Here is a 27,493-nt window from a genome sequence, read left to right on the forward strand (position 1 = left end):
ATGCCTGATGCTAAGCATTGATGAAACTACAAAAAAACCCAAACAAACAAACAAACAAAGAACAACAACAACAACAACAACACAAAAAACAATACTGGCAGAAAAGGTGTTCTTAACCTCATGGCAAGAAAAGGACTCACATGACCTTCACAGTGAGAAAGAGCTAGTAGGAGAAACTATGAACTCTTACTTTTGCTTCCAAACTTACATATTCTCGAGGGCATGAAAAAGTGTGTATAGTGAATATTTAGCCATCCTCTACAATTGGCAATTTGGTGCTGTTTCATTATTTCTTGCCAGCGATAAATCACGTCATTAGCCCATAAGAATGTTTTAAAGACACCAGAGGTTACATTTCATGAACAACTAAGAATTCTTCCTTCTTAAGTATGAACACATGCATGTCTATCTTTCTGCTATTGAAGAGTCACCATCCTTCTCTTTCACCCCATTCCCAGGTCCTTTAGTAAAACATCTACTTCTTGATGCCAGGTTCATAAGGCTATGACTTCTGAAAGGCCTACTGTTCTCCAGATGCCTTAACTGGTTGCTAAATTACACAAAAAGAGTAAAGGGAAAGCTAAGTTATATGTCCTTAGTTCAACACTACCAAAGAAGGTACTCTCTTGTGTCTTACATATTTTGGAAAGTAATGTGGGTTTATGCCACACACATGTCAGTAGGGGTGCATTTATCTCATGGTATATGGCCAGATAAGAACATGGGGTATTTTCCTCCCATAGCTCCTCACCCTACTCCTTCAAGAAAGGATTTCTCACTTAACCTAGTCATTTTGCATGTAAAGTCGTATTCTGCAAGCCAAAAGGATCCTTCTTTTTCTGTCTCTTAGGACTGGAGTTACAGGTACATGTGTTCCAGCCCTGATTTTTATGTGGGTGTTAGAGATCCAGACTCAGGTCTTCATCCTTACAGCAGAAAATGTTCTTGTCCTCTGAGCCAGCTCTCCACCCATCCTCTACATAGTCTTACCTAAGTTCTGCATGTAGTTTAGAAGGAAATAAATGGCCCACCTTTACTCTCTCACACCATCCCATTTTCTGTTATTTTTGAACATGTGGGTAAAAGACACTTTACCAACTCACTTGAGTTAAAGTTTTGTGTAAACTTACTGAGTCCCTTGTTTTAAACATGTTTTAGGTCAAACCTGCCTGTATTTGATTCAGGGAACAACTGATAAAGCTTCATTACCAGGTTTCTTTAACTCCTCTACATATATACATAAGGAAATATATGCATCCCTCAAATTTCTATGGTGTTCTTACAGATTTTTGTATATTTGTAACAACCTAGTAATGCTATTTTCCCCTTTCTCTCTGTGTTGTCATGATTATGAAGGGTTTTAAGAGTCTTTTGGTGGTTATCTAAAAGAAACCATAACTTTCTATAAATAACCCTTGTTTTATAAGTAATATCTATTAATCAAGAATAAAAATTTACATTTCATTTCTTCTCTTCCATTTTTAAACCACCTTATTTAATTGAATTTTGGTATTAGATGATAAAGTACTTATTATTGATGATATTTCCCTGCATTTGCTTAGTGTTAGCATTCTAACATTCTAAGTGTTTAATATTCTTTCTGTAACCACAATCCCATCACTTGTTATACCTCAGTTGCATAATTAAATTAGTTAGATGACATTTGACTGCAAACCTGATTTTAATTTTCAGTGAGGTAATGATTTAGAAATTGTTTGTGAAGAATTTCTTTATCTTAGTTCTCAGATGTTTGTACTGAATCCCCCAGGAAAAATTCGACCAACATAACAATTTCATTGATCATCCTAAGAGAATACATATATGCTTAAAATTCGCATGCCTGTCCTATGACAGTGGCTAGTGTTTGTAGAGGAAGATAGATGCTTTTTGTAACAGGAAGGATTCTAACGACAATAACATGGAATAATTATTCAATAATAAGGCTCAGAAAGAGGCTACCACTGTATTTGAAACTCTGCCATTTACTGTCCAAGGTAATTATTAATATATTTTGTTAAATGGAGATAAAAAAGGAGGTTGTAGGTTTCATGAGGATTATAAAGAAATTAAATATTTAGAACTGTTTGGTTACATAGTATATACTCAAGGAAAGATACTTATTATGTTATTGTACATCATAACAATTGCTAGGTGGTTTGGATGCAAAATACCAGTTAGGTGCTTGAATTTCCAGCCTCAAGATCAATAATGACATTAAATGAGTGTATTTTGTCTATGCCCTATGATGTTTATTAATGCTTTTGTCCTTTTCTTTTGTCTCTTGGATTTCTTTCTTTGAGTAAATATGTTGAGTTATATTTTTGTTAACTATGGCATATATTTATGTCTATTATTTTGAGAGAAAGATTTGCTTTCTCTCAGCCTCACATAAATAGTGCTAAAATGTGTTTATTAAAGTAATATATATTTAGAGGAAGCTACGGTTTGAAGAATGCTCACATGTGCACTCTGCATCCAAATCACAGAGTAAAGAAACCAGTCCTGAAGCTTAGAAACTGTTCATGCTCCCATCTGACCTCATCTCATCTGAGTGATGCTATTACCCTGATCCAAACACTGCAAATGAGTCCATCCTTGTGTCTCCTTACCCTGAACAACCACACCCACACAAAATGGTGGCTTTCTGTGCTTGCTTTTGATAATTTGGAAATTTGTCTCGCTAGGCCTTTTAAAATGAGCATCTATTTAAAGAATCCAATAAATGTAGAGCTTAATAAATAAATGGAGAAAATATAGAAAATATATGGTCAGAGTAAAGGGAGAACTGCTTAGCACCTTAGTTTATTTGTGATCTGTTTAAATAATTATCTGCTAAAACAGTATTTTTTAAAGAAAACATTTGATAAGCAGTAGGTTTCTATTTCTTAAGCATATCTTGCCTAAATTCTATCTAGTTGCAAGAAGATTGTCCAGTAGAATTCACCTGATATCTTCACACCATGTCTTATTGCTTGGATAATCCGTAACCGCAAGTTTCTGTTGATCCCCTAAACTTTTATTCTCCTCTGAATCTCTTTCTTCCAGAGCTCTCCTCTGGGTTCTCTTCCTCTGCTGGAATCCTCTTTGTCCTGATGTCTGTCTGTGCAGCCATGCATTTCGCATCTAGTACATGCTATGGGAATACTACAGGTCCTTCAAAACATACTGTGTCTGAAGCCTAAAACAAGGTATCACAAAGTCGTCATTAACAACGGAAACATAAGCTGTTGGAAACACTACTTAGGTGTGATTTTCAGTAATGTAATGCTAGAAGCAAGAAGGGTTTATAGAACTCTATAAAGTAGCTTGGATTGCTTGGGGCAAAACAACCAATGACATTAGAAAGTACAAACAGAGCAATAATTGCAGTGATGACTTTGAGTTGTGGATGGATTGTGTGAAACAAAGACAAGTTTCTAATGAGTCACCTGGGTAATTGGTTGTGATGTAGAAATTGTTCCCATTCCAAAAAAGATTCACAAAGCATTTTAAGAGAATGGGCAAAGGAGAATTTATCAGGCAGAAAGAAGAGGATCCAGGTGAGTAGGAAGGTAAAGTTGGTGCTTCAGTACACAAAGGGATATATTAAACAGATAATGCTTGAATTTATTCTATTAGTATTAGAGTGTCAAGAGAATCCAGGAGATGATTTGGTTTGGGACAGATCTCTGCTAATGATTGACTTGAAAAGCAAAGGAATGAAGGAAAAGAATAATTTTGAGCTGTTGTCTCATGAGAATTGCCAACCATCTTCCTGTCTAATACTCTTCCTAATATACACTCTGTCCAGACTACAGATTCCATCCACAGGCTTGACTGACTCCTTGAGTAAAGCACCCCCATGATCGTGGATGGTGGGGTCAATTTGTATTCACCGGCTGCTGTAGGAACCTAAGGATCACCCAAATTGTTTTTCTTCACAGATGGGACTTCTCTGATTCTTCTTAACAGTGATTTTACATCCTGAATTTTTAAATGCCTGCTCTTCAAGGAAGCTCTTTTATTCTCACTAGACAAATTTGCTTTTTGTTTCTTGAAGAAGGTTAAAGACTCTGTGTGCAGTTTCTATAAAGACCTCCTCTCCCTCACTAAAATAAGATTTGATGCAACTTTAAAACTACCTTTACATTTCTCTCCAACATTCAAGGGTAAGAATCCCCATTTTCCTTCAGGATTTAATTTTAACCTATTCCCTTGACCCAGTAGTGAAATACTTTCTCTCATACATTTTAATATGTTCACTAATGCTCCTTCTTATAACTCTAATCACTCCTGTTTTATTTAACTTAGCTTATATTTTCCTATACTAAATCCTAAAATTAGGCCAAGAACTTACTTTGTTAGATGAGTGGCCTAGCTCTACATAGGGAATAGACAGTAGACTGAGTCCTTCATCTAAAGAACTCTTGTCCATCGTTCCTTTGCTCCTGCGACTTTTGAGTCTTGACATATGATTGATTTTGAGTTCAAGTCGAATACCCTTAAAGTTATAGTTGAGTTAGGCACACCATACCTCTGACGAAGTCCAAGAAGTTATTAACCTTTCCCCTGCCATGGTCATTTGGCTCCATCTTGGATTCTTGCCCTGATACTTGAGGGCACACATGGGATTGAGAGCCCTGTGTGCCTCTTTCTGCACCTATAAAGATAACTCTTCCTTTATTGTTGAACAGTGTTGGCTCAGTGGCCCTTTTCCACCTCTAATGTTTTGTTTTTCTTTAAGGTCAAGTGCTCAAAAATATTTTCTATAATTTTTATGCTTTGTTTGATCGGCACAGGTGTTGTGTTGTTGTTTTGTTTTGTTTCATTTTGCTTTGGAAAATCTGCTTTGTTCCTTTAATGTTCAAGATTCGGAAACTATAAAAAGGAGTAAGATACACAGTATTCCTGATCTGGTAGAACTTGCAGTTGGGAAGGTAGGACAGAGACTAGCAGAGAAACAAAAGAAAGCATATGTTTTAGAATAAATATATATTAAATAGATGAAAATGAGATTCAGCTGCTATAACTAGATAATTCTGATAGTAATATTGGTCCTGGCATTCTCTTCAAGTGGACCTTATTACTTGTGTGATTCCCATCTATCCCTCTGAGTACGAGCTTACTGCTGACTTCAACAGTGCTCATTTATGGACAAGGTTTTGTCAAAATAAATATAAGTAAAGCAAGTGAATGAAAGCATGAATAAATGTCACCTTTTAACTTTGAGAATTTTAGAAATGGGTTCTCTAAGATCATCAAGTCTTTGCTATACTTAAGTCAAAACTCAAGGAAATGAAACTCAAGTCTGATAACAGATCTGATATACAATATATAGAATGTCTATTGGGAAATGTGGATAGCATTCATAACACTAAGAGTTTTAAAAATTTGAGTTGTGAGTCTAGTCTTTAACGGCTGAGCCATCTCTCTAGCCAGGCCAGGCTAAGCCTTCAGGAGACTGACTGGCCAGCAAGGGGTGCAGGAAACTTCTGGCAGTGATTTCGGGAGAACAGATCTCTTCCCCAAGTGGTGGTGTTACAGCTCTTATAACAGAAGCTCTCAGACAACGGAATAATTCCTGCACACCTTCTGAATAGGATTCTTAAATACAGTTTTGAGATGGGTCTTGGTCTGACAGCAGGTATTTCCTATTGGTTTGGTTTGAGAGCTTGGGAAGACCTCATTTACATATTTGGGGGTCTGGTCCTGCTTCTATGTAACTGATCTGTCTTGAGCCTACAAGACCTGTGGTCACATCCTCACCTGTGGCAGAGGGGCTTGGGGCGTTGCCCTACGGGATTGATCTGTCTCAAACCTCTCTGCCGGGGACTGTGGCGGGGCTGTAGCTATGTAAGAGGGACCTGATCTCCTGCTCTCCCTTAGGTTCCCTTAGGGTTACCAGGAATCAGGGTACCTTTCACAGCTTGCCGCTCCACACATGGGCTTCTCCTCATTTCAAGTTTCTTATTCCTATGTGTCTCAAGTTTGTGTTCCATTAACAAACCTTAACCAGCAAAAAAAAAAAGTTTTTAAAATATCCTGACAGTTACTAGAATGATCATATGGTATAGACTGTTACCAGACCAGTAGTGCAGGGTTCAAACCTCTATCCTACTGTAGTAAAGGAAGTCAGGAAGGGAAGTCTTCCAATACTCTCTATTATCCTTCCTTCTGGTTATTAGCTAGGGGCTTGGTTTTCTCCTGATGATCCATCATCAGGAAAAAGAAATTCATTACATTATTGATGTCTAACATTACACTATTAATTAAGGTATCGTGTAAAATAATGTGAAACTCATTACATATATACATATGTACTACATATATATATGCATATGTATTACATATATATGTAATACATATATATGTATATGAATATATATAATATAAATTATATATATATTTATATTACAGAAAATAGGGATGTGGCTCACTAGTAGAACACTTACCAATAATGCTGAAATTCTGGAATTGATCCCCAGCACTTTGCAAAAAATTCTTTACCAGGCACAGACATAAATGCATGCATGTGGACTCTCTCAGTCTTCTTGAGGCTAAGTCAAGAGGAATACAAGGTTGAGGCCAACCTGAGACACATATCAGATACAAGCCTCAAATCATCCAATATGTCAATGAACTAATAATCACGTATTTAATGAGGAAACAAACTTCACATGGGAAAAGGCAATATCTGAGACACTCACATGGCTGCCTGGGCAAACTGAGAAATCATTCAAATCAACCATACAGCAATACGTAGATCAAAGCTCTAGCTGTTTAGCTGTAGTTTGCCTTCCCAACCGTTGTGTTATCATCCTGTGTTCTTGGATAAAAAGATCCAAGGGATGTCAGAAAACAATTCTATCAGCTCTTATGCTGCTAATAATAAAGAAAAGAACTCTGAAGATGACGACAGATATGCCCGGACACATCACCCACTGGTGCCAGCACAAGACAGGCTCACGCAGCAGCAGAAGGGAACCGTGAAGCAGATCTCCGGCGTGGAGCCTGATGGATGAAGTGTTCACATAGCAGTTTCTAGATATTTCTCTTTGGCCTTTAATGAGCTACTGCTGAGAGTGGTTTTGTTATCTCCACTGGAGCCTCAGAATACGCGTTGCGTGGTCAGCAAAAGATTAATAAGACACAAGATGTGAAAATTGGATGTTTTAGAATAATTCTCTATATCCAAGCCACATTTGTGAAGGGATAGATGTAATAAAAATTGGGTATTAAAGATGACATCTTTTACAACCAAGTGGACCTAAGAAAACACCTGTCAGTGTATTGACACAAAATATACTCTGAATGATTGGCATGTATTCCTACGTTTGGAGCATTTGAGTCACTGACTGCACACTGATAATTTTGTATCTTTAAAACCTTGAAGGCTAATTTTATGTATCAAATTGACTGGGCCAAAGGATTCCCAGAAATTTTGTCACGCGATGATTGAGCTAATCTGAAGGCATTAAACAACTGATACTTCAGCTACAGGCAGCTGAGCAGAAATGCCCCTCTCCTTACTGGAAGCCAGCTCAGGTACTTCGTTGTCTGCATAATGCATGCGTGGCAATCTGATTACTCAGGCTCCTATCCTAATATAATTCTTATCTAGGAATTCCATCACAGACGCAGTCACAGTAATATCTGGACAAATGTCAGGCAACTAGTTATTCAACCATCATGGAAACTGCACTTAAAGTCATTCTTTTGAGCGTTACACACATCAGTACTGCATTTATATCATTTCTAATCCCTTTCAACTTTTTCAGTGCCCTATGACTCCCTCTCTCTCTCATGGCCTCTCTCTCTCTCTCTCTCTCTCTCTCTCTCTCTCTCTCTCTTTCTCACCTCTCTCTCTCTCTCTCTCCCTGTGTATTTATGTGTAAAATTCCTGAATGTGTGTGTGTGTGTGTGTGTGTGTGTATAAACTTTCTGGATTTATTTAAAAAATAGTACACATACATGTAAATGAAGACCTATATGTAATCAATGACTGCTAAGAAAGGAAAAATCAGTTTTCTCTAGGAATGGGCTCTCTGACTCTCTGACACAGTATCCAATCCAAGTGGTCAGCCCCAAATTTATATATATATATATATATATATATATATATGTGTGTGTGTGTGTGTGTGTGTGTGTGTGTGTGTGTATCATTTTTATTCAAAAAGTTGATTCTATTTATATAAACAAGCAAGCTAAGATACAGCACCTTAATTCGAAAATACTGAAAGAGGAAGAAAAGAATCAAAGTGAGGAGACTGGTAAGAGTGGGTGGGAAGGGGCAGCTCAGAGAAGGATCCCAAGGAATGTTAAGGGTACAATAGGATAGGATAGGGGACACAAAGAGAGGTGGGAGGTGAAGGGAAGAGAAGGAAGGGAAGGGGAGGGAAAGGAAGGGAAGGGAAGGGAAGGGGAAGAGAAGCAGGGAGGAAAGGAAAGGGAAGGGGAAAGTGAAGGAAAAGGAAAAGGAAAGGAGAGGAAAGGGGAAGGAAGGAAAGGGAAGGAGAAGAGGAAGGGGAAGGGAAGGCAAAAAGCATTTCTTCATACAAGCTCTTTCTTCCCTGGTATGACATCACTGGAATTTAGTGATAAACTCACTAAATTCAGGAGTTAACAAGCCCATGCCATGCCAAACTGAGTTTAACACACAGTAACAATGGTGACGAACTCTGATACCTAGGAACTTGCCACGGGTTTTAGAACATTTATAGTTTGCATTAGGCTGAATATTTCAAAATTTGAGGGACAATCCTGCTTCTAATTCAAGCAGTAGCCTATTATTTAATATTCTTTTCCTTAATACTTATTATTTCCTTGTGGTTAAAACCCATAATCTCAGAAACATGACACTCTTCCAGGTTCATTGTGAAATGTGTAGGAGCATGTCAAGAGTGGTGGTGTACTCGTGTAGTCCTTGCACTTGGGAAATAGAAGCAGGACGTTCAGACATTCAAAACCATCTCAGACTATGTAAAGAGGTGAAGCCCAGGCAGAGCTGCATGGGACTGTTTCTGTAAATGAGAATTCCTCTGACTTAAACTGATCCACCTTATCCATGAGGCTCATTTGTGGAGAGACATTATTCTTAGGTCAATTATCTTTCTCAGTGTGTCTAATTTCAATGACAAGTTATAATGTCTCAGTATTGGAACATATGCCAGCCCTGTCTGATACGTATTCACAGCAATATTGAGAGGTGTATATTTTTCATCTCAAAGATGTTCAAGGCAAGGGGAATAACGTTGCTATAATCAATAGTCCAAGACCAAGTATCTTATAAACAGACAAACTGGAAATGAATCACAGAACAACCAGACTCCTTCAACTGTTCTTACGTCACATCATAGATAGTATCCGGTCATGTGGTAGTAAGCATCTAGGGGGTGCTACCTGACTCATTACAAGCTGAAAAATCTTCCTCTTGCCCTTTATGGTTCATTCAGTCATATATTCATTCAATGTGTATATTTTAACTTCTACTCTGTGTCAACTCTTGAGCATGCTCTCTATCTAAATAAGTATACATATCACAGTTCATGGTGTTCACATAAGTTTTAAATAACTCCCAAGATTTTAATCTTTGAACTAGGTACAGTTTGCTTCTGTTCCCTCTTTTCTCCCATCAAGGTCTTACTGCTTTCCTAGAGTCACTCAACAGTCCTTGTGGACCTAATTCCCTAATGCTTAACTTCCACACAGAGTTGAAGCTTTATCTCCTTTAGAAAACCTGTCTGAAAACCCCCATCTTTCTCAGCTACTTAAACAAGCTATACTTAATACCTGATGTCACTCAATGAGGAACTTCTGCCTAAATATTTTTCCATGTTTGATTTTTTTTTGTCCTGAATGACCTGCAAACTTTTAGACAAAAAAAAATCTAAAATAAAGGTTGGGGATTTAGCTCAGAGGTAGAGTGCTTGCCTACCAAGCCCAAGGCCCTGGGTTCGGTCCCCAGCTCCAAAAAAAAAAAATCTAAAATAAAAACTTATTTTTCTCTCATAAACAAAACAAAAATTTTGATCCATAATGTTAGGTAAATTAAGGAGTTTCAGTGAGGTGTTTCTGAGAGCCAGCACTATGTTAACTGGAGATCACTGAAATTACTCCATGCAAAACCTATTCCTTTGGTATGACTATGGGGATAGTCGCCATTTTTGTTGCAGATTTGGTTTATAGCTTATGTTAATTGGGTTCCCAAATTACAAGAGAATTTGTACATCTGAGTGTGAGACACTGACTGTCCCTGTCCATAGCTGGTTCTAATTGGTAAATAAAGTTGCTGGCGGCCAATGGTTGGGCAGAGAGACAGAGGTGGACCTTAGATTTCCCATGCAAGGGAACCATGGGAAGGAGCGGGTTTTAGAATCATCATGACAGAGAAGCAGAGAGAGCAAGCCTGCGAGCTGCTGCAGGAGAGAACGCATCCAACCAGGTAAGAATCTGGGTAGAGAAGCCCCAAGGGCCACTCCTCCACTGGGTCTGGTATAGCAGAGATGAAATATAGATTTTAGTTAGTAATAATTCAGGAATATCAGAGGGGAGACGTTAGCAATGCGGAAGTATGGAAGTAGCCAAGATGTTGAACTGCTTAGGGCATATTAAAAATAAGGCTCTGTGTGTGTGTGTGTGTGTGTGTGTGTGTGTGTGTGTGTGTGTGTGTGTGTGTGTGTTTCATTCTGAATCCAAAACATTTGTCTGGGTGGCAGGGAGCGTGCATGCACCTGCCGGGGAGTTCAGAGTGTATTAACTTATTACCGCATCATTTTTACACGTATCTGGGTTGTTCTTTGCTCTAGTAAAATTCTGAATCCCTCTCCTTGCTCACCTTTATCTAGTCCCAGTAAAAAGAATCCCATTAATTTACAATGACCTTTATTCCTTCTAATGATGAGTCAACCCTGGGCTTTCACTAGAAAGCAGATGGATACTGTGAACGAGGATTTTCATTCAGGATGACATAATTTCTCAGTTGCATTAAAACAAACAAAAGAACGATAAAAGATAATAGCCTACCTTAATATAATTTGTTTGCTTATTTTTGCCAAATACAGTAGGATCAGCATTGGAAGAGGATACTATTTGTCCCCTACATTTTTTTCCCTTTGTGCCACTCTGTCAGCTTGTATCTTGTTGAGATTTGATGGTGACCTCACAGATACCTTATTAATAATGAACCAGAGGGACTCAGCAGAGCATGGACTTTGGGTAATAAATCAAACCACAAGTGCCACGCTTGCAGATTTGGAATTTAGAGAGATATAATAACTAAGATTGAGGGTCTGATGGGAGGGAAAACTGAGTAGGGTGGAGACTAGCTTTCATAGGGATGGTTAGTACTCGTGGATATTAATCACTTTTATGTGTTACATTCCTAATTGATGTTATTTTTTCCAGTCACACTGTAATTGAATTAAAAAAATAGCTCAGATGTCAAGTTTAGATGTTACACGGTGCTTCTGTTCAAGAAAGTTTATCCACGTAGCTCAGGTCATTTGTAATGATGGATAATAAGGTAAACTTCCTGGTGCCTAATGATATGTGGGGCAGCAAATAGGCAGCCTAGAAGATAGCATGGGGGTGATAAAGGAGGAGTAAGAGTGTGGAAAGCGAGCATGTGGATTTTAACTAGTCAATTAAGCACCATGCAATTTAGTTCGTTTATCAGGAAACTTCTTTAAAACAGCAGGGAAGATAATTGCTACTGTAGTTCTGTGTCAATATACTAGTGAAAGGCAGTCTGTTTCCCATGAATTCTGTGCCTGACAGTGTGCTGAATAAGAAGATCATGGAAGGTGTTCAGTTCACGTCAGCACTCAGAGAAGCATCATTGGCTCATCTGCATAGCATAGTTCAGAGTTTGCAGCCAGCCGGAACCTCTTGGAGAGTCTCAGCAAAAATGCAGATTCTCTGCACAATTGCATGCCTAGAAGTATATATCCACTAGAATCGGGATCACGGTGGAGTAGAGTATTCTTTGTTTTTGTTTTTTTGTTTTGTTTTGGTTTGGTTTTTTTTTTGGGGGGGGGGTTTCAGAGCTGAGGACCGAACCCAGGGCCTTGAGCTTGCTAGGCAAGTGCTCTACCACTGAGCTAAATTCCCAACGAAGTAGAGTATTCTTAAGTCAGGGCTTTGATAACCCCTGAGAATATTAGTGGTTGGTGTTTGGCATAAGGACAAACTGATTGATAAATGAACCAGGTCATCTTATCACAATTAGGAAAGACCATTCACAGCTTAAATATGCCAAACCAAAGTGATTACAATTTGTTGAGCTTTGATAATACAAATACTATTTACTTCATGGTTCATATGCTCATAGAAGAACCAAATCACAAATGTCTATAAGGGGAAAGATCATTTGCCATGGTTCACATCCACATTCAGCAGCCTAGAGCAGAAGCTGTTTGACAATCTTCCTATATCTTCCCTTGATGTTAGAACTCTCTTCCTGATGATCAGTACTATATACATTCTTCAAAGTATTTCCATCCTCTGCCATGCAAATCTTGAAATGTAAAACATTTGCTAAAGAGTTCCTATATCACACAAAGTCCCAGGGACTTCAGTATTCTTCAAATGTCACACATCATACGTTTCTGACATAAAAATGAGAGCAAGTGCCAGCCCTACGTAGGAGACTGGTTTTTCCTGGTCTTCAACCTTCCCTGAAGTTGGGAATGAAAGCGGCCAAGTGCTTTTAGAATATGTCTCCTGGGAACTGAGTTCCTTGGGATTAAGGAGCTGGAAAGCAGTATTATTTGACCTCTGCTGGGGAGGAGTCCCCCCAGTTGATCCAACGGAAGTTCATGTCTAATGGATGTGCTCTTCTGCCCCTCTCTGTAAGGCAGGATACATTTGGCAGCATCTTTGAAATGACAGCACTTTGTTCTAGTTTCCCAAGAAATGCTCTGGTAGCTGTGTAGGCTCTCTTGGGTTTCTCCTTTCTTTGCTGCGCTGTGAAAATACACACTGCATATGCATTGTTATTGTCCTTGTTGGTAAGGACTGAGCAAGCATGAATTTCTACATCATCATCATCTAAGTGGGGCAGAGGACAGCAAATCCTGCTGGCTTGTAATAACAGGCTGTATGTAAACCAGTCAAGGCAAAAAAAGAAAACTATCAAAAATGTGGAAATGTATAAAAATACATCCCTCAAGTACACCAGCATGATCATCAAAGTGACTTAGCTGCCCATTAACTTCTATATCTTGCACAAAGCAGCAAATTACAGTAAAAAAATTAGTTAACGCATATAGAGTGTCTAGGACACGAGAAATGAATATACGACCTAGTATTCATTAATGGATAATATTATCATATGGAGTGTTGGTGTCCAGAATTCTGAAGGAAACAACTTCCAAAGAAGACAGTGCTGATATTCAGCCAAGATAGTGACACTTAAACCCTTCAGCCCATGAATACTTTACTCAGTGGTCGCTATATGCTGGTCACCAACAGCAGAGCAATTGTTAAAGACTGTTACATATTATAAAATGGTCTGTCTATATTTTTAGCAAAATAATTCCCTTTTCGTGTTGAATGTTGTTATCTGACTTTTTGGCCAATTCACCTATAACACAAATAAGATTGGTTATAGGAGAAAAAAAAAAGAAAGTGAGAGTTAAGTGTAGACGTTGTTAAAATAGGTAGCTTCTGTTACAGAATTTTGGGGGATGCTTGGGATTTCTTTTCTGCAGCTAACTTACTGTTGTGTGGTTATTTCACCTGACTCATTCATTCAACTAAGGCCTCTCAAGCACAGGAAAAAAACAGCCACAGTCACCAAACTTAACTTCGTAACCCTACTGAGTTCATCTCTCCCTCTGATGATTAATGTCCTCCACTTTCAACCTCTGCCATCACCTAGCGTAAAAACTTTCAGATGTGCCTGAGAGGGACCGCTTAAATCAGGTTCACCTCTGGGCGTGCCTGTGAGGGATTATCCTGATTAGGAACAAGATGCAAAGATCCACTGTGGAGCAAAGACGAGACCACCAGTCCTAGGCTGCGGAAAACCAAAGGGGCCATTGAAACATGAGTATTCACTTCTCTCTGCTTCTTGAGTAGAGAAGTATCTTCAGATTCTTCTGCATGAACATCTCTCTCATGGAGAAGAGTAACCCCCTCAACTCTGATCCATGAGAAACCTTTCCTTTTTTGAGGTTTTTTTTTTTTTTTTTTTGCCTCCAAGTCAGGGTATTTTCTCATAGCAACTAGAATACTAACGGAGACACCCTCTGATAAGTACTTACAAACAGAGGTGGCACATCAATGTGACATCACCTTCATCTTGAAACCTTCAGGTATTACTTAAACCTTTGGATAATTACAAGACAACTGTTTATGTCATATTGAAATGCCTTTAAGCACGTGTTGTAGTCACAAAGGTCACAGAATAATTATCCTATATCCAGATCTGTCCATCTCTTGCGCAGCCAAATCTTGCTCATTTTAGACCTAAGTCTATGCACTCAGGAGCCCTTGTACTCCTCAGGGGAACCCTCTGTACATTTGTGATCAAACAACCAGTTCATCCATCAAAACTTCTAGGCCCTAAAATCATGGTCCCCTGATAAAATCACTTAGCTCATCACTTCTCTCTTATATTTTGAGAATTATCTCCAACCATGGTTCCTTCCATTAGTACTTGTTAAGACTTATCTTACTTAATTTGGATGTGGAGACTATGGGACTGCAGTGTGTTGGGAAAGATGTTCGGCCATGTTGTCATGTAGAAAAAAAATGTGGCCCAAAGACAACAGACAAACAATTCATGTGTATAGTAATAGATAGTTAAATTCTTAGTTCGATGTGCTATGGACTCAATATACCAGGACCATTAACCTAGTCCTTCCCTATACTCTCTGCATTACCAAACCAAGGAAACAGTCACAAAATGACTGGTAATGGAACCAGTGGCTGGTTAGTGAATTGGTTGATCATCTGGGTAGTTACAAGTCATGAAAAGAAGCAAAGAAAATATCCTAAACTGGATGATTTGTTTAAAACAATTTATATTGCAAGATTTTAAATCAGACTGTCTGGGTCTTAAATTAATCAAGCAATCATTGGTCTAGACACAGAGATTGAACCTTAGTTGTAACAACTGCTGGCAATCAGAATTGGATATTTAAAAACAAATTCTGTACATAAAAAAGTATGTGTGGAGACAAAGTTGGATGTGTTCATCCAGGATTATCTTCAAATAACCAGGAGGTCAGATGTGGTCAGGACATAATAACCGTTCAGACAGAACTGACAGGCCAGGCTTACCAGCTATGGACAGAGCAGATCATCAATAGCTTTGCTACACTGCTGCTGTTGGCTCCATCTCCTGTGTTCTCTTCCTTTCAAAGTCTATTATTAATATATGTGTGTCTTCTATGAATAATATATCCCACTGTCTTTATCATTTTATTAATTAACACTAATGGACTTGGCAGTTTTTATCAGCCCTTGTCATTAGTACCTATTTTCTACCCTGCACCTTATGTACTATTATGGTAAGTGTGTAAACCTGAGTACATAAACTTCTTCACTCCATACTTTCCAGGAATCAAATTTATTCTTGCGATTTGCATCCTAATACTTTTATCTATATTGCCAGCCATAATTTGTTTTCTGGTTTTAAACTTGAATATCTAAACTTATGACAGATATTTCTGATTAATCACATCACATAAACTATAAAATTATGTAATTTAATTTTACCTTACTGTTGACCCTGTGATGTATGTTAGTAGTGTTCCAGGACTCACTGAGGGGCATTATTTTTCACTTCACTTCTCATCCAGAATTTTGGTAATCATCTTTTGTTTTTCATCTTATTCACCCCCAAAATGAAATTGAACAAGTCTCATATCCTATAGCATGGCACGTTTTCTGGATTTTTGTACCATCATCCCTAATAACTTTGGAGTGCAGGTTTTCATCATAATTTTTATTACTTCTGACATAGTCTCTAAAGAATCATCTCTGGTTTGAGCAGCTTTTCTCATAACACCCCCATGTGTCAAATTCTGATGCCTTTCTCCTATATATCCACTGGGACATAATTAAAGATGAAGTGCTCAAAGTCCCTCTTTGACATTTGTAATCATTCACTGGCCTTTCTTTAGGTACATATGTATACCTAACTTCTGCCATTTCATTTTCAACATGGGGCCTGTGCTGCTGCATGGATCCTATGCATGACTTCCACACCATAGCCAGACTCTTCCAATACTCAGAATGCATTTCTGCTTGAAAGGAGTTTCTTTCAACTTTATTAACTGTTTCCTCTTTAATATAGGGCTTAAGCATTGCCTACTTTCGGTAACTTTTCTGAAACTCTCACAAGAGGATAGACTTTCTTTGTATATTCATATCACTTTAGGCATAGTCATTTATATGCATAAAAACTTATACTCGCTCAATTATCTCTCACCTTATGATTAAGGATTTAGAACCAAGTAGTTGATATTCTAGTAAAGACCATATTCTAATAGCTTTTCCTTTTGCTGTTCAAAATATTTCTTGCATTCTATGGCCTAACAACCCAGATGGCAGCAACTGGGGCAAGCCAGAAGACACTGTGCGTTGTCATGTGTGACCCTTTCCTGAAGAGAAACAATATAAACAATAGTTCTTTATAAGTATCACCATGACCCCCATAAACAGAATATTACAAACAAGTTTTATAAATACAAAGATAGAAGGGTTGAGAACTTGTATGAGTGTTTCAAAGAATCAGAGCCTGGATTAATGTGAAATCCTAAGGATGTTCACACCTGCTTCATTTTTTTGATCTGGTTACTCTCATTTTCAAATTATCCATCCTTGTTGCTTTTTTAAAATTGCTTCTTGTTGACAAGGAAAAAGAATGGATCATGACAAAATCTCATAGTTGCATGACTTTTGTGCCAGATAGTCAAAGCAAAACTCACTCTCTTACAAATTTGCCTTTGGGAGGAACTCTGAACGCTCACTGAGTCAAATGGGTAAGTTAGACTCCAGAAGCAAATCTGAGAGGACTCAGGGGTCCTTCTTAGTTTTTCCATGCAGAGGATTTAAGAGTCTCCATCTTCATTTTACAGATTAAAAAACAAAACAAAACTAAGCTGCAAAGAGAAAAAGAAAGGAATCAGATTCAAAGCACTGGTATGGACAGAGCCAAAGCATAAATTATTGCCTTCGAATACTTGAAATATTGATGACCTTGTGCACACATGGGGACTTTGGAAAGTCAGGGGTTACTCAAAATCCTGATCACTCTCCTAGACCTAGACATGTTGCCAAATGGAGTGCCCTTATTTTTGCAGCTGAAAGTAAATTTTTACTTAAAGAGACATTGCTGAACACTCTGCCTCTACAAATCTGATGTCTTCGTCTTGACGCCAATTTTCATTGAGAGATGTACTTCCGCTGGAAACATCTATTTAACAAAACTCATTTTGAACATTTACAGTGAGACAGGGCCTGTCTTTGACAGTGTTGAGAAACATTAATCATTGCTCCTGTTATCAGGCAAATCTTGCCTAGCTGAGTTGGGCTTGGATAAATGGAATGCAAGAATGGGAGAGAAGAAATGATGTCCCTGCCAAAAGGGAACATCAAAGCGTCAATATGAAAGTGTCCAGTACGATCGCGTGAGTGCCATGGTTAGTGGGAAAGAGATACTCTCATGGAATATGTTTAGCAAAGCTGAGCTTGAATCCTGCCTAAGTCTCTCAGCCCAGATGCTTACACTACATCCCCACCATGACTACGTCTTTACCGTGGTGTTGACTACATCTGTCCTACTATCTCAGATGTATGACTGCTTTGGGAAGGTCCACGGATCCTTTTTAATGTTGACAGAAGTCTGTAGTTCTGCTTCCTTTTTTCTGTATGATCACATACATATCAAGTTTTAGCATTTTTTACTCTGAGGGTTTCAATTTTATCGTTTACTGTTCATTGTTGTAGTAAAAGTAAATTAAAATAGAAAAGTGATCTAATGTTCTAGGACAGGAGTTTACTCTTACTGAGTCAATCACAAAAAAAAAAAAAAATACAAAGAAGCCAGGTGATAGTAACATATGTCTTTAATCCTATCAGTGGGCAAAGGCAGCAGATTTCTGAATCCGAGACCAGCCTTGTCTACAGAGTGAGTTCCAGGACAGCTAGGGCTACACAGAGAAACCCTATCTTTAAAAAATAATATAAAGAAAAAGACATATTTCTAGAAAGTAGTAGGATTCTCACTTATTTTCCTAGTCATTCAGTACATCTATGCCAAAGTCAGTGGCCAGATTGAAACTGGGGTTAAACATTATAATGTAAAAGAGTCTCAGGAGTAAATAGTTATCAAAAATAATTTCACTAAGAAATACAACCCAATATACACCATAACTATATATGTAAATGATCGTGGTTTCATGGAAGGTAAACAAATAGTACATTGGTTGAGCATATAATGTACTGAGAAACAGATGCCAAAATAAATCCGGTAACAAAACACAATTTCAACTAAGAGTGTATACAGTTAAAATGCCGCTTGAGACAAGTTTGGATAGAGAATGTTGGTGATGAACTGGAAGTAGATTTTAAGAAAAGGTATAAATGGGAGGAAATGGAGGACTATTGGTGATCTGAAGGTAAAAATAAGTGGCAGAATAAATATATCAATACTACAATCACAATGGGGTAGTTGAAAAATTATGGAAGCCACTGAGGTGGGGGCAAAGTGAGTGAAAGGTAAGTTGACATTTGAGGTCTAAAATAATGCTTATTGTTGTATGAAGTAGTAACTATGCTTGTAGGTAGGAGCAAGGAATAAAAAGGGGAACTTCATGCATTTTGTAAGGATAGAGTGGACTATAATAGTGACTGCATAGGAGAGAAAACACAACCATGGTTTATAATTTTGATTGTCGATTTCACAAGTAATTCAACTGTGTGAAATGAGAGAAATAGAAATGAACAAGTGCATACAGCAATGATGAAGTGGGGATGGGGAAGAGTCATCTGGTTGTTGGAAGGGACAGAGCGATGGGAAGACTAAGAGATCTTGGTGGGGAGTAGGTGAAGATTGACAGTCTGTGGAGGGAGAGTTCACATTGGCTCTCAGTGGCAGCTCAGGGGACAATAGAAGCTACCAGAATGTGGGTGCTACTTACAGCCATGGGGCTGGAAGAAACCATCCGCATGAGTGCTTAAAGGGAAGCGTAATGGTTACAACTGTGGTCCCTCAACCACAAAGGTGAACTGATGCTTCAAAGTCATCTTGGCTTAGTCAAGACTCCCAAACACCTTTAGGTTCTGTGTGTTTTATGTTCTGTTTGTTTCTCTCTGTTCTTATCTCTATTGATCTGGAAAGAAGTGGGAACACATATCTAAAAAGTGTTTCAACCAGGCCCCCCTAGATCCAAACTTGTTTCTAAAGGGAGCAAGCCAGCCTGAGAAATCAGTAAGAGGTTGGAGAAGCAGGACAGGAGGTTGAGATGCATATTTTTCTGTTCCCACAAGATACTTGATTTTCAGGTCTTGCCAGCATTTGTTCTCAGACCATATTATGTCCATGGATAGGAAAATCCCCATATTTTTAAAGTCCCAAATCAAAGTTGCAGCATACATGTGTATAAATATCATACTATAAATCTCATACTCTTTATCTAAAATTATATGTGGATCACAAATTACACTTGATAACGTGTAAATGCCTTGTAAACATGGGGCTGTTTTGTCACAGCTTCTTCACTGTCCTAAAAGGTCTATATTTAGTGACATTGTAGGCTGTGAATGAATGCGTGAGTTTTATTTTCCAAAAACTCAAAATTAAGAGTGTATAAGTGAAAAGACAGATACAATCAGGGACTGAGCTGAGAGGATATTATTTATAAGAATCTGAGAAAACCATAAGGAAAAACAGTCTCTTTGCAATGTCCTATGAATATTTTCTGGAGAAAGGGCCACTGGGGAGCTAAGCATGGTTATGAACGTTTGTATTCCCACTATGTGACCTAAGGCAAGAGGATAGTGAGTTCAAGGCCAACCTAAGCTACATATAGCAAGAAAGTTGCAGACCAGAGTAGATTACATAGTAACATCCCATTGCAAAGATAAGAATGGCAACAAAACCCTAATTCTGTTGCTTTATCTGTTATCAGCAGCCTTCCATGCGTCACCTTTTTAAAGTGAGATTGGTCATCTGAAACACAAGCACCTTAAAGTCTAAAACTTGTCATCTTATCTTGTCTATACTGTGCCTACAGGACTCCTGGTATTCTGAGAAAAACAGCGTTAATGGCTACTCTAATATGCCTACATAGAGAGAATGCACTGGGTGTTCCAAAGTTCAGGGTAGTGACTTCAGTTCTTCAGGCCAAATGAAATACTCTACAGGAAAAAAGGTTTCAAAGTCTTTTTTGTAAATCAACTTTTATTATGTTTTTGAAAACCTATAAACTCTTAAAGTTTTGAAATCTAAAAAATGGCACACATTCTTTTTTTCAAATATTCAAATAAAAGTGGTATGTAATTAAAAGGGAAAGCAATGAAAGAGGGTAGACTATGACAAAACAAGCAAAACAAAATAAATATTCACCTGGGAAGATAAAGGAAATTTAAGTTTTTCTAAGCTTCTAAGTCTCAGGAGTGATGGTAGATTTGGGGTTTCATATCCTAGACCAGTGGGTCTCAACCTTCCTAATGCTGTGACCCTTTAATACAGATCCTAATGTTGTGGTGACCCCCAGCCATAAAATTATTTTCATTGCTATTTCGTAACTGCAAGCTGCTACTGTTATGCATCACAGTGTAACTATCTAATATGCAAAATATCTGATATCTGATTTCCAAGCGGGTTGTGACCCACAGATTGAGAATCACTGCCATAGACTCAGCTACTAAAAATGCAAAAAGAATTCAAGACTGCTTTTAAGAATGATTTTTAATATGCAGAAATGAGACACTGCCTTTGACTTTCTTGCTGCCTTTGTAAGCCATCATATTTCTATGGTGACGATGATAATGCTGATGGCAATAATGAAGATAATGTGATAAAGGTGTTATTTATAGATGATGATGATGGTGGTGGTGGTGATAGTGGTATGGTGGTAATGGTGATGAGGATGATAATGTGACAAAGAAGGTGGTAATGGATTTGTGGTGGGTGGTGATGCTGCTGCTGCTGCTGCTGCTGCTGCTGCTGATGATGATGATGATGATGATGATGATGACCATGATGATGACTATGATGATGATGACTATGATTTTGAGGGTAGTGGTATGTAGTAGTGTTGAGAATAGGAACATTTCATTTCTTGGAAAAAAATAGAGGACAGAAAAGTCTACATGGTGGCAAAGAGCCTTTTGTTATTTATCATGTTTCATTTCAGTTCTGTACCCAAACAAAGCACACACACACACACACACACACACACACACACACACACACACTTACACTCACACATTCACACACTCAGAACACACAACCATTTCGTGTCTGAACTGTAGCTCTATGTACTTCCATGGACTCTGTCTTCTTTGTTTTATGCACTGGGCTAAGTGAACTGCTCTAACGACTGTCTCCCACACCCTGCTCAGCTCCCAGTATTGACAAATCTATTCTCAGGCACCTATGTTGATTAAAGATGGATGAACTACCGCCTAATGCTTCCACCCAAACCTGGAATCACTGTAGCTGTACAATAATAGTCACATGTTCCTCATCCCTTTTCTTTTATTAATAATACATTAAAACTCAGTCACAAAAAACTCAGAGAAAAAAAGGGAAAGGGATGATAATGATTTCCTGACAGATCTTGAATGAAAGGCTTTAACTAGTGTTCTAACTAAGCTTGACACACCATTTTTTTAATGTGTGAGTCCTTCTATTTCCCAATCCCTTTAAGCTTAATTGAGAAGCTCCACTTAGGAAAGAAGCGAAGAATTTAAAAAACCCCTTCCCCTCAAATCTTTAATTCAAAATTTCTGAGGTTGACTCTAGTTTCTGGTAATAAACATTTTCCCCGTTGATGCCTGCACAGAAAAGGACCAAATAACTATGTTTTGTGGCTAGAACTCACACTGTTCAAATTGGAATGTTTTATTAATTACATTTCTTAAAAGATATTGAACAGTGGAGGGCGTAGATCAAGAAATAAATAATACATAGTCTTGAAATGGCCCTGAGATGAGTCGCTGTTCTCTTTATAAATATTACAAACCTCACATAATCCCTTAGGTAAAGACACAGTATTCAACACACATAATGATGATCAACAGCACAACAGCATTTTAATTTGAACCACAGTATCCCTGGCCGTGGTTCACTCTTCCTACACAAGGCATGTTCCCTAGGGTATCGAGAGCTCAGTGATTAGGAGCCTCCAATAATAGATTAGCAGTCTGAGGTAGGATGATCAACCCACATTTGGTCACTATCAGTGATGAAATGATAGCATCTATGAGAAATAAAGAGCTAATCCCTATGGGAGGGAATTTATTTATCATTTTAATACTTGGATATCTGACTAAAGAGCAAACATTGTGGGAAGTTCTGTGCGGATAGCTTTATAGTCATCTTAATTTTTTTAAATACTAGGTTCTTTCTAAGTTGGAGAATATTTTCATGATATTTATTCTTTCACAAAGAATATCATGGCATATATTAACAATATAAAATTAATAACTCTAATTAGCATATGTTATCAGTGCCAGAGTAACACATAGCATTATTTTTTCACAGCTTAATAACAATTTGTCTTTAAAAGGAGGCCATTTTCAAAAACACATGCATGTGTCTATCAGGTTATTTTAAACCCAGATCCCAATGGCTCCTCGTTACTGAGTCTGAGTCCTGTTACTAAGATAAACACATGCACTACGGTCCTCCAAAGCGTTAGAATTCCCTCTTCTAGGCAGGTCTTCTATTTGTGAAAAGCACTTTCACACTGGTCTCTCTGTCTCTACTGCTAATCCACTGTTGGCATATTCTTAGCTTGTTTCCCTGGTAATATCAGTCTGGAAGCTCTGCCATCTATCTCTACTGGAGACTAGGATGTGAGTCTCTCTCTCTCTCTCTCTCTCTCTCTCTCTCTCTCTCTCTCTCTCTCTCTCTCTGTGTGTGTGTGTGAACATGAGGTCTTCAAAGTCAGAGGAAGAAAATTTATTTCTAATTCCTCACCTTGTCCAATGGGTATATACATTTCTCACACAGAGGCACATACTTAAGAGAAACTAAATTTGTACTCATTCTGCTAAATATTTTTGGTGCTTACTACAATAAAATTCATGAAAATAAAAGAAAACCTAAGATTAAGAACTGACCTTAATATGTGCATTTGAATTATACAGATATAGAAAATAGACATGAAGTAGAATGAGATAGAATAAAAAGAAGTTTTAAATCTAAAATAGACTTGATACTGTCTGTAATTTGGGGCCGTTCTGTAATTTGAACTCACATAGTTACTAAAGGTATATGCTTTAGTTTTCTATGATGCTGTATTTCACCTCATGTCCTTCCAAAAGAATTATACTATTGGATATAAGGTTCCCTTAGTAATGTTTTCTGTTATAGTTATATAAGCCAATTAGATAGATTTTATTTACTCTCAACATAAAAATGCCACTATTGCATTACTGTGGTCTAGTTATTGTTATGATTCTTAGGACTTATAGCTGGGAGGACCTACCAAGTATAACAGAGCCCATTACAAGGAAGACACTCTTCTTCTCTCCTGTGTTTCATATTACGGGCACCTCATATCAGGTTCTATTAGGAGTATGCACATCTCCATAATGATCAGCTCTTCCTCCAAACAAAGACATGCCTTCTGGCTGTTATTTGCTCCCCTAAGTTAAGCTTTGAATTTTAAAGGAAGTATCAAGTTCAAATAATGGATTAATATATCTACCAAGTCATTTATTACAGAAGTTCTCATTTCTCTGAAGTTATGAAGATAATGACAGCACACTACAAATGAACCTTGGGATAAGGGAAAGACTTTACTACCCAGGCACAAAGACACCAAAGTTCTTTCACTATTATTTATGGCTGAAGTCCCACAGAAGAGCATCCTAAGCTGAGAAAATTATAGTGGGTATTGACATGAACCTCACACCTGATCATAACAAGCAGGCCAAGAGCAGCCAGTCATGCTGTGGGACACCCAGGAATGGCAAAAACCTGTAGTTATTATCATCATTGTTTTTAGATACCGTGTGCCCTGCTATATACTTCATGCTAGTACTGGGCTTAGAAAATAAGTGTGTTCAGCTGGGCTCAGTGGAAAACCTCAGTTTGAACTCTGGATAGTATAGCCTTTCTTGAGAATACAGTGTGATCCCACTTCACAGTACATACAGAAGGGCACCATCTGAATGAGGTGGACTATAAGGCTATATTATACACCTTGTGTAGTGTGGTCCAATAACAGGAACTTACACTTCCAGACTTATATGACTATGGGATCCTCATTGGTTCTTTCTAAATCTGCTCTCTTGTCTCCCTCCAAGTCCCTCACCTCCTGGTAGAAGATATTTGCAGTTTGCATCATAACTTTGCTTGTCAGAAGTATTTGAACTAAGAGTTTGCTCAGTCGAGATTAATATTTAATTGGCATATTTTTTTCAGAACATGCAACTTTTATAATTTCCGGAGTATATGAGTCTTGAGTAGGATACACAGTGTATATCTACTAAGAATTGTTGATGAGCGAGTCTTCTCGGATTGGCCTAGCCTGAAAGAAGACATGCTACTGTGGATCTAGCTCTCTCCCCGCTCCCTCCCCAAGTTTGTTTATCTGTGGAACCAATTCGTAGTGTCTTACAAAACGTGCACATCCTCTCCCTTGTTACCTCTAAACTTCTAAATGGATGTTTTCCACCTTTGGAGCAGTTTGAAACCTGGAGCTATGCCAAGAGCGAAAAGAGGGAGCGATCAGTCTAGCAGGAGGCATAGCTACAGGATCCTCTAGCTAGCAACCCAGGGTGAATTTTTTTGTCATTTCTGTGGTTTTCAGAGTTAGGAGCTTGTAGACCGCTACCCTAGGCCCATAGTCCATATCATTCCCATTGGGCCCTTCTGTTCTGACTGCAATTTGCACCTCAGCCAGGTGTGAAAACTTCTCCTGAGGAGCGGAAGATGCAAACCCTTCTGCCAGCAGCAGGTGGAAGTCACTGTCCTCCTTGTTCCTAGGAAGGGAGTCTGTGGCTCACACTCTGACTTTGCTCAGACACTTGAACTATTCATACTCTATTAGACACATATGAAGGAAGGAAATTGGACTTTCTCAGGTTTCAGATGTACCAGCAGGGGTGTATGACTGAAAATTAATTCCCTGACACAGACTGATGAAACCAGCCATTCCCGAGATACTGAGATATATTTTGTATTTTTAATAACACATGATCTCTATGTAACATGTTTTCCCTGGTTCAAAAATGCCAATGTCTTCACAATCAGATCCAGGATCTTCCATTTCCATAAACAATTGTCTTAATCACTCAACATATCTAAAAATAGTGTGTGGAAAATAAGTATAATCTATGCTTTTGTAGTAATTGAAGAATGCCCTCTTGCTATAAGATGCATGAGGAATTAATACATTTTTTGAGGAGGCTGGAAAGAAGGTTACTAGATAAAAATACTTAGTGCTCTTACAGAGGGCCCAGCTTCAGGTCTCTGCACCCACATGGTGGCTTATGACCGTCTATAACTTCAGTTCCAGGTGATCCAATTCCATTTTTGGCCTCTGTGGATATACACACAGGCAGGCAAACATTTAAATAAATAAAATAAAAATGCAAAAACTCTTTTAAAACTATACTGGTTCGTCTAGAATTTAACTTTATATAGATATTATGGGCCCTTTCTTTCAGTGATTTTATTCCAGTCATCTAGAATTTTATATAGGATCTTCCTTTTTTCTCTCCTATATGAGTGTGAATGTAAGCATCGTGAATCACAAAAGATTCAGTCAAGAAACAGCAATAGTTATAATTAACCTAACCTTGATAATCTTTACGTTCTATTTCATAATGGTCTGTGTGTTTTAATTTGACTAAAGTGCCATATTAAAAATCTCTAAAAGGAAAATCTTAAATAATATTTAGTAGACACTCCTCTAATTAAAGACATTTAAGCCTTTTTAATATTTTTAATTTTATTTCTTTTCTTGCTACAGCATCTCACATGCTTATCTTAATGAACAAATGGCTGGCATTTTAGGCAGGACTTATGAAATACACAAACACATAAGGCTGTGATCGTTACTGTGTGATTCTACTGACTCATATTTTACTTTGCAAGAGAAGCAATCATCTAATCAAGATGATGAAAGTCTATAATAAGAATAGCAACGGGAAGATGATGGATTGATTGACTGAAAGATATCACTTAAGGGTTTAATTAGAGTTGGCAGAACTCTCTTTGAACAATGAAGAAGCGTAATTGGATTCTCTTTTAGGCTAGGTACACTGACATCACAGGGTACTTCTAGGAACTGAGAAACATGTTGGAGAGATGTTGGAGAGTAGACACTGGAACAAATAATCAATAAGACACAGACGTTCCAGTGCCTTGAAATGCATCCCAGAGCAGCTTTACCTTCAAACCCAGTAAGAGTCTGGAGCAAAAGTAGTTCAAAGACTAAAAGCAGTAGTGCTCTGTGAACTTAAAATTACAGAGTAGTATTGGAGACAGGAGGTCTGAAATCACCTGTCAGTCAAGCCCTTACATCTTTCTGGGTTTAAATAAATTGTTTAGTAGAGGAAGTCTTTAAAAAGGGTTTGAGTAGACCAGCCAATCTCAGTACATGAAGGAGCTCCCTACAACTGTACAAGCTGGACTTTTAGAATAAATAGCATTTATCCACTTGTGTAGATTTACTCTTTTTTCCTTCTGGAAACACAAATGCCAACTACCCAGAGGCTTTTGTTGCTAGAAAGAGACTTCTATGCAACTTAAAACATTTTGCTAGAAATACCATAATCTCGACTGCAATTTGGTGAACTATCCTAAAGTTTATGGAAAATAATAGGCAGCTAGCATTGGGGTTTATGTGTAAACAGGAATTAAGAGAGATACCATATATTTAAGAAAGCATCAACAATGAAGAAGAGAGAAAGCCCCTGACATCCTGTTTCCTACCTCATAGGAAATGGAAACAATAGGGGGGAGGGAGAGAGTAATGTAAAAGTATCTGATTCTTGCATGGTAATTGGTCATCTCCAAGGCTTACTGTCTAGTTCTTGAAGCTTCTAGTCTCCATACAGTCTAATCAAACCTAGAATGTGTTCTGCCTCTGAGATTTACTGACTAATAAGCTCATCCTTTTCTAGATCTTTCTGAACTCTGGCTAGCTTATCAACTCACAGTCCTTGCTCGAAACTTCTCTATAAACTGACTGATTCAATCTTCCTTCTCTCTCTGAATTGCTCCTTGGCCTCATACTAACTTTGGCAATCTGTTCTAATCTTCTGGCCCCTCATTCTCTGGCTCGTTCTGTCTGCAACCTGTCACTGTCCCAGTAAA

This window comes from Rattus norvegicus, chromosome 6 (assembly GCF_036323735.1).
Source record: "Rattus norvegicus strain BN/NHsdMcwi chromosome 6, GRCr8, whole genome shotgun sequence".
Lineage (NCBI taxonomy): Eukaryota > Metazoa > Chordata > Mammalia > Rodentia > Muridae > Rattus > Rattus norvegicus.